Raw genomic sequence first — 15817 nt, 5'->3', positions numbered from 1 at the left:
GTTGTGCTGCCTCAGTTGCTCCACTTCTCTGAGTGGTAAGAAGTTGCAGGGAGCTGCAGCATGCCTTGAATTCTGGTTTGCCCTGGAGCAGAGATTTCTGCAGACTTTTGATGTCTAAACAATATCTTGTTTATTTACACAAAGATACAGGTTGAGCACTAGGTAGATTTGAAGTTAGTAGAGCAGGGGTTCTGAACCTTGGGTCCCCCAATGTTGGACTACAACTCCCATCACCCCCCACCACAAAGACCATAGTGGTGGGGGTTGATGGGAGTTACAGTCCACCAACAACAGCAGAGCCTTTAAAAAGGCTGTACTACAAGAGTTCTCAGCTTTCAGTCTCCAGATGTTGTTGGACTACACAACTCCCATCATCCCAGCCATGCCCATTCTGACAGGGGATAATGGGAACTGTAGTCCAACTACATCTGGAGTCGCAAAGTTGAGTACCCCTGTAGCATGTTGCAGGGGATATTGGGAACTGTAGCCACTTAATGGTGCACGGGGAAATATCTTGACTAGCAAGCTAGAGGCTGCCAGTTCGAATCCCTGCTGGTATGTTTCCCAGACTATTGGAAACACTTATATTGGGCAGCAGCGATATAGGAAGATACTGAAAGGCATCATCTCATACTGTGCGGGAGACGGCAATGGTACACGCCTCCTGTATTCTACCAAAGACAACCACAGGGCTCTTGGGTTGCCAGGAGTCGAAACTGACTCAACAGTACACTTTACTTTAGTCCAACTACATCTGGGGATACAAAGTTGAGTACCCCTGTAGCATGTGGCAGGGGATAATGGGAACTGTAGTCCAACTACATCTGGGGGAGCAAAGTTGAGTAGCCCTGTAGCAGATTATTCTTAAAGGCCAGCATCAGGTTGCATCCGTTTCCAGAGAATCTGTATCCTAAGATAGCTCCACTTTCTGCCTGGCTGGTTCATTCCAGGCTCTCGAAATTGTCCTCTTTCCCTCCCACCACAGCTGCTTCCCAAACTGCCCTTTCTTTGCAGAGACCCAGTGAGTGTGGCACCACTGAGTGAGGGCTTGCAGTGGCCCTGGGCCACAGGTGCTCTTGGGTGCCCAGGAGGGCTGCGCATGCTGCCTCCCCCGCCCCCCTAGGGTGCTCATCCCCATATTCGTGGGGCCCCCATTACCATGATGCCACCTCTGGGCCACACTGGCCCCAACTCTGTGCCAGCGCAGCCACAGCAGCCCCTTTAAGCAGACCTGCTCTCACTGGCAGCTGGGGTGAGTGGACAGGCGATGAGCAGGAGGGGGGCAAGTGGCAAGTGAAGGGGCAGGCGTGAGCTTCAAGCAAAGGGGATGAGCAAAGGGGGACTGGTGTGCTTTGGATTTTGCCCCCAGGCTGCTCCCAACCATGCTCCCACTCTGCAGAGACCCCTCTGGAGGGGGCAGGACAGAAGGAGGGGAAATGTGATGTCACCTCCAGCCTGTGAGATGCGTTCCACAGTGCTTCTAACCGGACCCATAGTTGCTCCATTCATCCAGGAGGAGAACAATTAATCCGCCACTTAAGGAATATCAAGTTGTCGGCCAGAATTATGATCTGGAATCCACCTCACAAAAGAAGATGGCCAAATCATGACTGAAACTCCCCTCCATTACCCTATTTATGAGCAGAGTTGCTCTTTGAATTGATGCTCGTAACAAGCTCAGAACCAAGCGCTAGAGATTGTTCAGGCGGGCTCAGTGTCCTCATCGTTCACTTGGTGCTGCTTACACCGCTCCTTTAAATCCTCCACGATTAAATTCCTGACGATCCCCAGGGCTTCTTATTCCCATGTCCCAAGCCAAAATATCTCCCCCCTGCCCCAGGCCATCCCACAGATACCAACAGCAACCAAGGACAGAGACAAGATCACATTCAACAAAGGGAGAAACAAAGAAAATCTATAGACAAAGCATGCTTCAGGCACCCTGTGGAGACAGCATGTAGTCAACACCAGCATTTCCGCACTAGGAAGATCAACATCCATCCCCTTGAGAAGCCGGCCAAAGCTTTGACCTTCGACATTAATTTAATATTAGGATTCACAACAGGGAATTAACTCTCGGCATTAAAAGGGGAGAAGGGCCTCAGCCACAGCCTCTGAGAAGCCAGAGTCTGTTCGCACATTATATTCAACAACTGTACAATCTGTGGACAGTGTACACACACTTACCAGTCTAAATGCACATACAGTTATTCACACATTAGGGCAATTCACAAGATCAACATTTATTTATTTTTTAACATTTAATATCCCACTCTTCCTCCAAGGAGCCCAGAGCAGTGTACTACATACTTTGGTTTCTCCTCACAACAACCCTGTGAAGTAGGTTAGGCTGAGAGAGAAGTGACTGGCCCAGAGTCACCCAGCTAGTTTCATGGCTGAATGGGGATTTGAACTCGGGTCTCCCCGGTCCTAGTGCAGCACTCTAACCACTACACCATGCTGGCTCACCTCTTCTACTCTAGAAGCCTCGTACTCCTACTCTAATTTGGGGGCTAGGAATAGCCCTGGTTTTGTCTAGGATATCTAACGATCACATTTTAGATAAAAACAGGGTCGGAGACAGGGAGAACATAAGAACAGCCCTGCAGGATCAGGCCCAGCATCCTGCTTCACACAGTGGCCCAACAGATGCCGCTGGAAGCCCACAGGGAAGAAAGGAGGGAATGCCCTCTCTCCTGCTGCTACTCCCCTGCAACTAGTATTTAGAGGCATCTTGCCTCTGAGGCTGGAGGTGGTGTATAGCCGTCAGACTAGTAGCCATTGATAGACCTCTCCTCCATGCATTTTTCCAAACCCCTCTTAATGCTGGGTGTGGGGTTGTCATTTGTATCCCCCACTTAATTAGCAGAGCACTAAAGAACTACCCACTCCAGTTACAGAGCAGTTTGCAGAGTTTCGTTGCAGCTATTTAGAGAAGACACATGGAGATTCTTGCAGAATAAAATACTAAGTAGATTTATTGGTGAAGTACACTTTGGATAGGAAAGACCTAATCCTTAATCTAAAGAACTACATAATGAATAGGTAGGGAGATAAAGAGATGCTTCAATTTGCTCTCTTAGAGGAAAGGAAGAGAATCTGACTCTCCACAGAAAATACCATGAAGTCATATCAGGGGTCATAGAGTAGAGACAGGTAGAACAGCTAGGAAGACCCTTGCCCACTATCTCTACTCTCAGTGCCTCTATTGGTCATTAGGATAGTTGGTGCAAAAGGTCTATGCACTGGAACTGCAACACTTAAAGCCATCCAGGTTGTTACTACATCTTGTGACAGAGAATTCCAAGAGTTGATGATGTGCTGTGTGAAAAAGTACTTCCTTTTGTCGGTCAGAGGTCCTAAATTTCTTGGCAGTCAGTTAGTTTAATGGGATGACCCCTGGTTCTAGTGTTATGCGAGAAGGAGAAACATTTCTCTCTATCCATTTTCTTCACAATATGCATGGTTTCATAGACCTCTTATCATGTCTCCCCTCAGTCGTTGTTTTCACCAGTCTTGATCATCAGTCAGCCCAGCACAGTAAGGCTGTCCTACTAGGACAATTCTCCCACCTACCTCATTCAGAAGCTGGGGGTGGAATCTTTGCAGGGCATGGCCATCCTACCCCATTAGGGTTTGACAGAAATCAAGCACCCGACTTTTAACCTTGTTTTTATCTAATGCTTCTCCTCTCCTAATGTCGATCGTGTGAACTACCCTATTATGATCAGCTTTCTGTCAGTACCCTGCACTTGAGGGGGTCTGTTACCCAGACAGCATTTTAAAATGAATTCATTACACAAAAGTTTTGTGTGAAAGTCATTCACACAAGAGCAGTACATATGTACAGACACCTGCACACACATGCAACGGAATGTCTGAACAAAGCTATAATCACTGGTGCAACATCAGGTGTTCTAGGAAGGTACATTGTTATTACTCATTACATTTCCCCTGCTAACTGAGTTACATTTCCCCTGTTTGCATGTAGAACAGCCTGGGTTCAATTCCTGCCATCTCCAGGAAGGGCTAAGAAACCCTGTCTGAAACCCTAGAGCAGGGTGGTCCTTTCATGAGGCCAGGTGAGGCCGTTGACTCAAGCAGCAGATTATTAGCAAGAGCAAGAGCAAGAGCACTTACATTTATATACTGCTCTATAGCCGGAGCTCTCTAAGCGGTTTACAATGATTTTAGCATATTGCCCCCAACATTCTGGGTACTCATTTTACCGACCTCGGAAGGATGGAAGGCTGAGTCAACCTTGAGCCCCTGGTCAGGATCGAACTTGTAACCTTCTGGTTACAGGGCGGCAGTTTTACCACTGCACCACCAGGGGCTCATATTAGAGCACCAGAAGGGTGGCAAGATGCCTCTGCACAGGCACGGAGGGAGGCTGGCGGCGACCCGTGTTCTGCCGCCGCCATAGCCCCCTTGCCTCACCCCCCCCCCGCCGTCTGATGTCAGATACAGGGGGCGACTAGCCATGCCCCCACATCTGATGTTAGATGCTGGGGCGTGGTCTCCCTCCCAAATGGGACCACGCAGCCCCATTTGGAAGGGAGATCAGTCCTGCTGCGTTGGCAGCGAGGCCAGGAGTGGCTCTCCTGCCTAAGAGTCACTCCAGCCGCACTGTCAATGCAGTGTGGGCTGATTTCGGTCCTGAATAGGGCCGTGAGGCCCTGATTGGGAGTGAAATAACGTCCCCCACATCTGACATCAGACGCGGAGTGTGTTTCTGGGGCTGCAAGGCGCAGCCCCTGGGGGCGGTGGCCCGAGTTCTTTGAACCTGCTCACCCAGTGATGGCTCCGCCCCTGCCCCTGCCCTGCTATCTTGAGCAGCTCTCTGACCCTTGCAAGCTTGGCGACTCTTCACACACTCCTTGGAAAGCCTGCAAGAAGCACGAGGAGAGGAGAGGAGGCTGCTGGCAACCTTCCTCCTTCCTGCTTCCCCTTCGCTTTCAAAGCTTGCCAGGGTCAGTTCTGAAAGGAGGCTGGTCTCCACTAGGGGCATGGGCCAAGGCAGCATTTGGTGCCTTCCGGCACTGCAATGCCTTGGGCAGCCCCTGCCCGTGAGACTCAGTGTGCCATTTGCCTTGTGATGGCATCTAACAAGGCCCTCCCAGAGGTCCAGAGAGGCCCAGGCCACTTCCAGCTTTTGAGGCCTTTAGCCATAATTGAAAAAGTGAAAAGGGGGGAAAATGACACCACATGAAAACACAATGGCACCCCCCACCCAAAAAAAGATATAATTTGAATTTTGAAAATTTAACAAATGCTTTTCTCGCCTCTTTCTGTGCAAATGCACTAATTATGAGGGGAAATCTAGCATTTGAGCAAATGATACGAAGTATGGCGAGACCATTCAAATGCTCTTATCCCCTAGCTCTATAGGACAAGAGTCCCGATAGGAGTGTGCATAAAAACCAGTTGTGAAATTTACCAAATGCTAAAAAATTAACGTGTCTAAATTTGAGGCCCACTTTGAGCTCGAGGCCCAAGCCAAATGACCCTGCTGCCCCCACCCACCCACCCAATTTGGCCTGGCATGTAACATCACCCAACAGTCTCTGATATACACAGAGGACATAGGAACCCTGCAGGACCTCACAAGGAGAGCAGAAACTTGCATGCTTCACATGGTGGACCCTTTCAGCCTTGGATTTGTCCATGAGACCCAATGCTGTCTCTCTCAATTTGTATGCCAACACCTTCACTGAACACACAGAATCCCCGTTCAGGGCAAAGGAGAGGAACAGCTTCAAAACCCAACCCCAAGCCCAAACAGAATAATATACCCTCCAGCATTTCACAGGTGAAAGAAAGGACATGCTTGTAACCTAATGGCCCCAATTTGCTTGGCAAGGGCTGTAGCCTGTGTTTCCCCACCCCACCCTGTTATTATACAATGTGGAAGGCTCTTTGCTGGCTGCTGCGTATGGTGTACTCATTAAATCTGCAATAGCATGTCCTGCACCGAGTCAAAAGCTGCCAAGACAGTGTGTGTTCTTTTGCTCAAGGGTGCAAACTAGAAAGACAGAATTGTTCTGCAACAGGTGAGCAACAGTTCTAAATACACTTGAATAGCTGCAAGTGTGCCAGACAGCAGGCTTTAGGAACACAGGAAGGAACATAAAAAGCCGCCTTATCGGAACATAAAAAGCCGTCAGACCATTGGTGCAGCTAGCTCAGTATTGTCTCTACACAGACTGGCAGTGACTCTCCAAGGTTGCAGGCAGAAGACACTCTCAGCCCTACCTGGAGATGCCAGGGAGGAATTTGGATTGGAACCTTCTGCATGCAAGCAAGCAGGTGCTTACTAACCACTACCCCATGTATATGACAGTGCATCAACTGCAAATGGCATCTAAGCATATAATTCACCAGGTTTCTCTGCAATGTATATAGGAAGCTGCCTTATACCGAGTCAGACCATTGGTCCATCTAGCTCAGTATTGTCTACGCAGATTGGCTGCAGCTTCTCTAAGATTGCAGGCAGGATTCTCTCTCAGCCCTATCTTGGAGATGCCAGGGAGGGAACTTTGAACCTTTTGCATGTAGGCAAGCAGGTGATCTTCCCAGAGCGGCCTCATCCCCTAAGGAGAATATCTTACAGTGCTCACACATGTAGTCTCCCATTCAAATGGAAGCCAGGGTGGACCCTGCTTTCTGGGGAAGGAGAAAAATCATGCTTGCTACCCAAGCCCTGTCACCTCAAGTGGCGCAGCGGGGAAATGCTTGACTAACAAGCAGAAGGTTGCCGGTCTGAATCCCCGCTGTATTGGGCAGCAGCAATATAGGAAGAAGCCGCTGCCAGTCTGTGTAGACAATACTGAGCGAGATGGACCTATGGTCTGACTCAGTATATGGCAGCTTCCTATGTTCCTATGTTCCTATGTTCCTAAGATGCTGAAAGGCATCATCTCACACTGCACGGGAGAAGGCAATGGTAACCCCCTCCTGTATTCTACCAAAGAAAACCACAGGGCTCTGTGGGTGCCAGGAGTCGACACTGACTCGACGGCACAACTTTACCTTCACCTCTAAGAGAGCCAACACTTTAAAAGGTGCCTCTTTGCCCAGCTAGCCTGGGAGGCTAATATATATACGCATGAGCATTAGAAATAAGATGCATCCATTCACCCTCTGCATCCTCAGAGATGTGGCATTCTAAAGAACTTAGGGAGGGAACCAAACCTTGAAGAATAGCAGCTCTAGCAATGTGACAACAAGTTAAGGAGGCATGCCCCGATGGCAAAAACAGGGGTGGTCATTTACCTGGGCAAGATAGAGCAGGGGATCTTAACCTGGGGTCCATGGACCCCATGGGGACCCATGTGGTAGGTCCAGGTGGTCTGTAGGAATTTTTTGCTGCAAGGGTGCCATTATTATTATTATTATTATTATTATTATTATATTTATATCCCACTCTTCCTCCAAGGAGCCCAGAGCGGTGTACTACATACTTGAGCTTCTCTTTCACAACAACTCTGTGAAGTAGGTTAGGCTGAGAGAGAAGTGACTGGGTCTCCTCGGTTGTAGTCCAGCACTCTAACCACTTACCACACTGCCCCCAGTGAAATTCTCAGGGCCCCGAATCTCCTCAGCCGCCTCCCTCCTCCATGACCACTTCCAGCAAGGCAGTGCCACAGTGGAGGCACCTGCCCAGAGCAGGGGAGAAAGCTTCTGGCCTCACCTAGCAGCTCTCTGCTGCTTCCATCTTCATAGGTAGCCAGGTGCTGCCTCCATTATAGGTGCTGCCTGCATTATAACGTGAGAGACTTTTATAAACATGTGTTATTATTCATGTGGGAAATGGCTGTGTTCAATTTCCCAATGGGTGCCAAAGGCCCAGGTCCTGGATCTTTCAAGTACCCAGCAATGCCTTAGATTGTGGCACTGAATTTGATTTGCTTCCGGCTGAGTCAGAATAATGATCTTGAAAATAACCCTCCTGGTTTCCCCCCTCTAATTTTTACTAGAGCTTTGAAAATATATGACATAAATGAGGTGGAGTTCCATGGATCATATGTGAGGATCTGAGGGGCAAGGGGCAGTCCATAGATGCATTAAGATAAAGAGTCCTCAGACAGAGGGATGTCCCTGGGCAACAGAGGCATTTGGAGCACAGCAACATAGGAAGCTGCCTTATGCTGAGTCAGATCATTGGTCCATCTAGCTCAGTATTGTCTTCACTGACTGGCAGTGGCTTCTTCAAGGTTGCAGGAGCTTCCCCAGAAAGCAGGCTTTACCGCAGGTTTTCTGAGAGGCTTTATTGCGGGTTTGAAGTTGCCCAAAGTAAGTGATGCATAGAGTGGATTCAGGCGTGGAGCGAGGCTGGCGGCAGCCTGTGTCTGGACACCGTGGTCCCCTGGCCCCGCCCCCCACATCTGACATCAGACGCAGGGGCCAAGCTAGCCACGCCCCCGCGTCTGACTCCCAAACAGGACTGTGCTGCATTGGGCAGTGCAGGCTGATTTATTTCCCAAATGGGGCCACGTGGCTGTTTGGAAGCAAAATAACGCCCCCTACATCTGACGTCAGACGTGTGTGGGGGGGTGTCGGGGCAGTGAGGTGCAGACCCTGATTGGCGGCAGCCCTGGTTCTTTCCCAGCCCTACCTGGAGATGTCAGGGAGTGAACCCAGGACCCCCTGCATGCAAAGCAGATATTCTACCACTGAGCTATGGCCCCACCCCCCAAAAGGAATATCTTACAGCAGACAGCATTCACATGTAGTCACCCATCCAAATTCAAATCAGGGCAGTTCCTGCTTAGCAAAGAGGACAATCCGTGCTTGCTACCAGGGGTGTTGCTAGATACTTAAAAGACCCAGACCCCAGTCCTGCAGCCCCACTTTTGATCATTATTTTTATATTGTTTGTTTGAAATATTTATACCCAGCCCCTCCAGTACACTACAGCTTGGAGAAGCTCATAATAAAATAGATACAATGTAAAATAAAATAAAGTTAAACAAGTTAAAAGACCAGGCTAAAATAACATTTACAATTACAATTTGTTTACAAAGTTTCAAATTAAAAGTTATTAATAAAAAGCTAAAAACTAAGAACTTTAACAGCTAAAGAATTTACCAGATATAAGCAGCAGATAAAACATTTTTAAAGTATATCAAAAGATGCATTTTAATTGGTTAAAAAAAAAAACACTGAGGGAGGGAGCATGGCGAAGCTTTTCATGGAGGGCATTCCAAAGTGAAGGGGCCACAACCGAAAAGGCCCTGTCTCTAGTTCTCTCCAAACGGATCTTTGTTAGTGGCAGGTCCATGAGCAGGGCCTGAGATGCTGAGCAGAGGGCCCTGGAAGGGCAAATGTGGTCTGACAGGTACCCAGGTCCCAAGCCGTATAGAGCTTTAAAGGTCAAGACCAGTACCTTGAATCTAGCCCGGAAGTGCTAGATAACCAATGCAGCTGCCGCAGGATGGCTATGGCACTCATGAAGTGACTTGCGCCCATGAGCATCCTTGCAGCAGCATTCTGGACCAGCTGAAGCTTCTGAACCATCTTCAAGGGCAGCCCCACATAGAGCAAATTGCAGTAGTCCAATCTGGATGTTACCAAAGCATGAGCAACTGAGGACAGGCCTGACTTCTCCAAGTAAAGTCGCAGCTGGCGTACCAGCTGTAGCTGGTAAAAAGCACCTCTGCACACCACCGCCACCTGTGCTTCCAAGGACAGCCCAGGTCCAGAAACACCCACAGGCTGCAGAATTAAACTCAATCGTACCCTGCCCCAATAATAAATACATCTACTTCCAAAAGTCCCTGATTTTATAATTGAGCACCTATGAAGGTGGAAGCAGCAGAGAGCTAGCTGAGGCCAGGATCTCTCTCCCCTGCTGCTCTGTGAAGGTGCCTCCACTGCTGCACTTCCTTGCTGGAAGAGGTCATGAAGGAGGGAGCTAGCTGCTGAGATTTGGGATTCTGAGCAATTCATGGGGGTGGGGGGGCACGTGCCCCATGGGCCATCCGCAAATGGTGCCCCTGCTTGGCGCTGCTGCAAGACCAGTTCTCAAGTAATTGGGTTGGAAATGTGTCCCGTTTTATACCCTGAGCAGAATGTAGGCGACAGTGTCGAAAATCCCAGATTCCCTGGTCAGAAGGAGCACAGCCGCAGCCTTTTTGCAGCAAGTCAGCTCTGCCTAGATGCCAGCAGCCCAGGCACACACACACACAGGGTTGCTCTCCTTGCATTTGGTTAAACGACAGCCAGGCCAGCCCCTCCCAGCTCCCTCCCCGCTCCGTTCTTGGGGTCTGGAAGTCACATAAACAGGAAATGCCTGGCCCTCTCCCCCCATCGGAGTGAAACAAGTCCCTGTGTTCTGTGTGCAGGGCCCCCCAGGGGAGGGACTGCTGGCTGCCCCCTGACCTCGCCGCATTTCCTGTGGCAGTCGAAAAGGCAGCCAGAGACAGATGCTGCAGCCCCTTTACAGTAGGCAGGCAGTGGGAGACGTTCAAAACAAATAATTTATTTAAAAAAAGAAAGAATACCTAAAAATAAGGGACAGACTGGGGGGATTGTGGTGTCTGAGATAAGGGACATTCATTATGTGCGAATGGCACCAGGATGTGCTGGAACAGGGGCTAGTGTGCTTTACAATGAGGGACATCCCTTAAAATACAAATATAATAAAAAGCAGCTGACTCAGAGAAAAGGTCTTTGGCATGTCCCGGTCCAGAGGGGTAGGAGCCCCGTGGTCACGGGTTGTCTCTCTTCTCTCTCCCTGTTTGCACTGCTCCGTCTCTGCGCAGAGAAAGGAAAACTAGACGCATCTTCAAGTCTCCATACAGGGTATGTCCTTAGCCTCACTGGGTGAAAGGGAGTATAGGGGGAAGGAAACAGCAGCAGGCTCCACTGCTTCCAGGCTATCTGAAAGGCTCTTTGGAGGGCAGAGTTTACTTTTTGTTGGGGAGGGAGAAAAGGCCCTGTGCAGTGGTGTAGCTATAATTGAGCGGATGGGTTCAAAGAACCCCGGGCTCCCAGCCCCTGAGGGCCCCCCCCCCAGTTCCACCCCTCCCTATTTTCTTCTTTATCTACCTCACTCCGAGGGGCAACCGGGGAGAGGGGTAAACACAGGCCCCCTCTCTCCCTAGCAACGCCCCTGGCCCTGTGGCATTGTCTACTCCAGGGGTTCGCAAACTTGGGGTCTCAGATGTTGCTGGACTACAAATCCCATCTCCCCACTGAAGGCCATTGTGGTGGGGGATGATGGGAGTTGTCATCCAACAACCTCTGAGGGCCCCAAGTTCGTGGCTGGGGGTGATGGGTTTTGAGATAACTAATAAACACCGAGATAATGAGCCCCTGGTGGTGCAGTGGTAAAACTGCCGCCCTGTAACCAGAAGGTTACAAGTTCGATCCTGACCAAGGGGCTCAAGGTTGACTCAGCCTTCCATCCTTCCGAGGTCGGTAAAATGAGTACCCAGAATGTTGGGGGCAATATGCTAAATCATTGTAAACCGCTTAGAGAGCTCCGGCTATAGAGCGGTATATAAATGTAAGTGCTATTGCTATTGCTATATCTAATAAACTCTTAACTTTGATCCTTTGAGTTCGTGCTTTGTTTTCTGTGCAGTGAGCAACAGCTGAACCACCTCCCTTATAGCTAGACTTTGTCCAGGTCATGCTGACAGGGAACTGTTCAATCAGATTGATAATCAATCAACCCAACAGTAGTCCAACAACGTCTGGGGACTCAGAGTTGGCAAACCCTGCTCTACTCAAACCAAAAACACAAGCTCCGGCTTTGGTATGGGTTGCTGCCAAGGAGGCTAGATGATGGCCATTGTGGCTGGGGATGATGGGAGTTGTAGTCCAGCAACACCTGAGGACCCAAGGTTAGGACAGAAACCCCTGATCCACTCAGACCAAAAGCACAAGCTCTAACTTTGGAAAGGGGTTGCTGCCAGGGGTGGGGGTGTGTGGATTTGCAAAAGCCTTCCAAACCAAATTGCCCACAAAGGAGGGGCCCACTTCAGCCTCCTGCACTCCGTCTCCCAAAGGCCAACATTTTCTAACCCACCTGCCTCATGTCCTGATATATGAAGAGAATGGAGGGATAGGACTTGGAACAGAAGCTGAGAATTCTGCACCACCGGTAGCATCACAAGGAATTATCCTGCTACTTCTTTTGGCTCCTGCCAATGTCACCAGGGAGTCAAAAAGCAAAACTAGGGTTGTGGGGGCAGGCGGAGGTTTCAGTGCAAGGATGTAGAGACAGCTGTGAAAACAGAGCATAAGGAGTCTTAATCTGTCTCTGTCTTTTCCTCTCTCTCTTTCTCCCAAAGAGATGGGTCTCCTCTCATTCAGCTCCTTGAGCACGCAGCTGCGTTCCTTTCAGTAGGTAATTGTGGTTGATCCAAGTCTTTTCACATGATCAAGAATGCAACTTGTTGCACACAAGATACATCTCTGCCCAGTTCTCAAGTTGCTTTGGGTGCCCATCTCACGTGACCTTCTTTCTTTCTATTTTTCCTTTCCTTCCTTCCTTCCTTCCTTCTTTCCTTCCTTCCTTGGCTTCCTTCCTTGGAGTTGTAATCAACAACATCTGGGAATCCCTGTTACAGGGACCACAGGACACTAGTTCAGAAGCCAGAAGCACATCTCTTTTTGTTGCAGGTATCATTTTAGATAAAAGTAGCCATTCAGGGCCATTGCCCTCCTGTCTAAGAGGGATGCATTTACTTAAAACATTCTAGTCTGTATGGTCTTGGGCAGAGGGTGGAAATCTTGAGCCAGGGCCCAGCACCTGTCCCTCAGCACTACTGACAGCTCTGCCCCTCCTGCAAATCTATCTGAGGAAGCATTGCTGTACAAGGGTGCCACCTAGGCTGCAGTAATTGTCAACTGACCCCACCAGCCCATCCCAGCTCACCTAAGCCTAAAATGTCTTGGCTTCAGAGGTGGCCTGCTCAAGTCTAAGCCAGGCCTGCTCAACTTTGCCCACCCCCAGCTGTTTTTGGACTACATCTCCCATAATCTCCAGCCACAGTGTCCAATAGCCAGGGATTATGGGAGCTGTAGGCCAACATCTGCAGGAGGGACGAAGTTGAGCAGCCCTGGCCTAAGCAGCTTGTCGCTATTATTAGCAGCTGCTGCTGAGGAAGAGGATTTGTCCCATCTGACTGGTTTTTTCCCTAAAACTTGGCCTTTCCCTGACTATGCCATTGCCTTGGGTCCCCCAGATCCTGATCTGCGGGACCCAAAGGAGAGGAGAGCTGGTCTTGTGGTAGCAAGCATGACTTGTCCCCTTAGCTAAGCAGGGTCTGCCCAGGTTGCATCTGAATGGGAGACTACATGTGTGAGCACTGTAAGATATTCCCCTTAGGGTCCCCGGAAGAGGCTTGTGTCTTTGCAGGAGACAAAGGAGGTTCTCAGGGAGCTGAGGATCAGTTCTCAGTTAAGGAGGCTGCGGAAGTCAAGAGGCCGAGATGCAATGACAGTGTAAAAGCCAGGCTGGGGTCACTCAGCAGTTCCAAGGCAAAAGAGCAGGGCAGATGTGAAAGCAGGCAGGGAAGGAAAGCAGGGAGGAGTGCAGGCTGGAATGGGAGGTTTGGCACAAGGCAGGCAGTGGTCAGGGCAAGAGGGAGCTATGGCTGCCAGGTCACCAGTCAGAGATTTCCCCTGTCCCTTTACAGCCACTGCTGACTTTGAAGACAACAACCCAGCCACAGCTGCTGCTTTGGCCCATTCCCCACCCTTTTGTCTGTTCGTCCATCCTCTCTTCTGCCTACCGGGAGGCACAACTGGACTCCTGCTTCCTACAGCAGGCAGATCAGTGGGGGGGGGAGCAAAAGGATTGTGGGAGACAACAAGGAAAGGAAGCCAGGACTGCCGGATCTCCTAAGTCAGCAATGATTTTAGAGGGGCAGGGATCTCCGGCTTGTGATCTGGCAACTGCAGAGCAAAGCCTGAAAGGTTTCCTTAGCAGGAGAGCTGGAGGCTGCAGGCAGGAACATGGCGTTATAAAGCCATTGTGCTGTATTGTTGTTGTTGTGAGTGTTTATATTGTTCCCTGATCTGCAGCTTGTGGGTCCAAAAGTGGGATATAAATAAATAAAAATTACAGAGGGCATCTGCTCCAGTCGGCCCTATTTACCAGGGACAATCCCTGTTTTCTCGAATCTGTCCCTGGTACAGATTCAACTTTGTCCCTGTTTTTGCCTCTTGGGGATGCTGCCTCGTTCCACTTTTCTCATGAAGTTGCTGAAATGGTCATAGGAAGCTGCCTTATACTGAGTCAGACCATTGGTCCATCTAGCTCAGTATTGTCTACACTGACTGGCAGCACCTTTCCAAGGTTGTTGTTGTTGTATTTTACATTTATATCCCGCTCTTCCTCCAAGGAGCCCAGAGCAGTGTACTACATACTTGAGTTTCTCTTTCACAACAACCCTGGTTACAGGCAGGAGTCTCTCCCAGCCCTACCTAGAGATACTGCCAGAGATTGAACCGGGGACTTTCTGCTCTGCTTGCAAAGCAGATGCTCAACCATTGAGCTACTACAGCCTCATCCGTTCTCTGCTCTTTTACTGAGCTATGGTCCCATCCTGTAAGGGAAATATCTTACACTGACATGTAGTTGCCCAACCAAATGGAAACCAAGGCAAACCCTGCTTAGCAAAGGGGACAATTCCTACTCGCTAGCACAAGGCCAGCTCTCTTCCCTAAAGTATCTAGAAATTAAATCTCTAAGTGGGCGGGCGCATGCATTGTGCCTCCAGTGCACTCACATGTACATGGCTGCACAACACTGAGACACTATGCCAGGCCTGCTCAGCTTCAGCCCTCCTGCAGATGTTGGACTACAACTCCCATAATCCCTGGCTATTGGCTACTATGGCTAGGGATTATGGGAGTTGTAGTCCAAAAAACAGCTGGTGAGCCAAAGTTGAGTAGGCCTGCACTATACAAATTGCACCGCATCTAGTGGGTCGAATCCAATCTGCAGCAATGTGTAATAGTCGGTGGGAGCTTGGGCAATCATTCTTTGTCTGAGAATCGCTTCTTACAAATGTATCCTTATTTTAACCTGCAAAGCCTAATCAGCCAGACTCGGAACTGGATCAGGCCAGTTTGAAACCGGTTCAAATCCGAACCGAGCCAGCCAAATAGGTTCCGTGCACACCCCTACTGCATGGAGAAGTAGTAGTTGAGTGAATAGATCTTTCTTGCCCCTGTTGCTCCTAGGAAGGTCCAGGTTTAAAACTTCGGCCTGGTTCACATAATTGTTCAAAACTAGGCTTAATGTGGGTAACTGATATTAGCTTGATTGTGTGAACCCACACCAAGGTGGTTTATGGCTTAAGAGGAATCTGAGATTCTCTCCTTGAAGTGGGTTCATATGATCATGCTTATGTCAGTTAAACCTAGGTTCAAACGATTGTGTGAACCAAGCTTTCTGTTGCATAACAAGAACTTGAATTTGCCACAGTCATTGAAATGAGCATTACAATGTGTTCAGTAAACTGGCTTTCAATACTCCCTGATGCTTTCAGGGATTGGCTGCAGCACAGGTCAATCTGACCTGTAGAAAGTACAGTGAGCATTAAACAGCAAGAGACTTGAGTTAAACCAGTTTCACATCTGTAGTGCTAACTTTATAGGACTCTACACTTATTATAAATTTATGTCATTAACATAAAATAGATGTGTGTACATAATGCCCATGGAGAGAAAAAGACACGGGACTAGGAAAAAATAAAACATAAAAACGGAGCGACCTGCTCCTTTGAATTTGTTGATGTATATTTAGATTAATGCACATGTTGAAATGCTCACTGCCTATCATGGAGGCTGGACT

The sequence above is a fragment of the Hemicordylus capensis genome, chromosome 5 (genome assembly GCF_027244095.1).
Source record: "Hemicordylus capensis ecotype Gifberg chromosome 5, rHemCap1.1.pri, whole genome shotgun sequence".
NCBI lineage: Eukaryota > Metazoa > Chordata > Lepidosauria > Squamata > Cordylidae > Hemicordylus > Hemicordylus capensis.
This window is presented reverse-complemented; position numbering follows the sequence as displayed.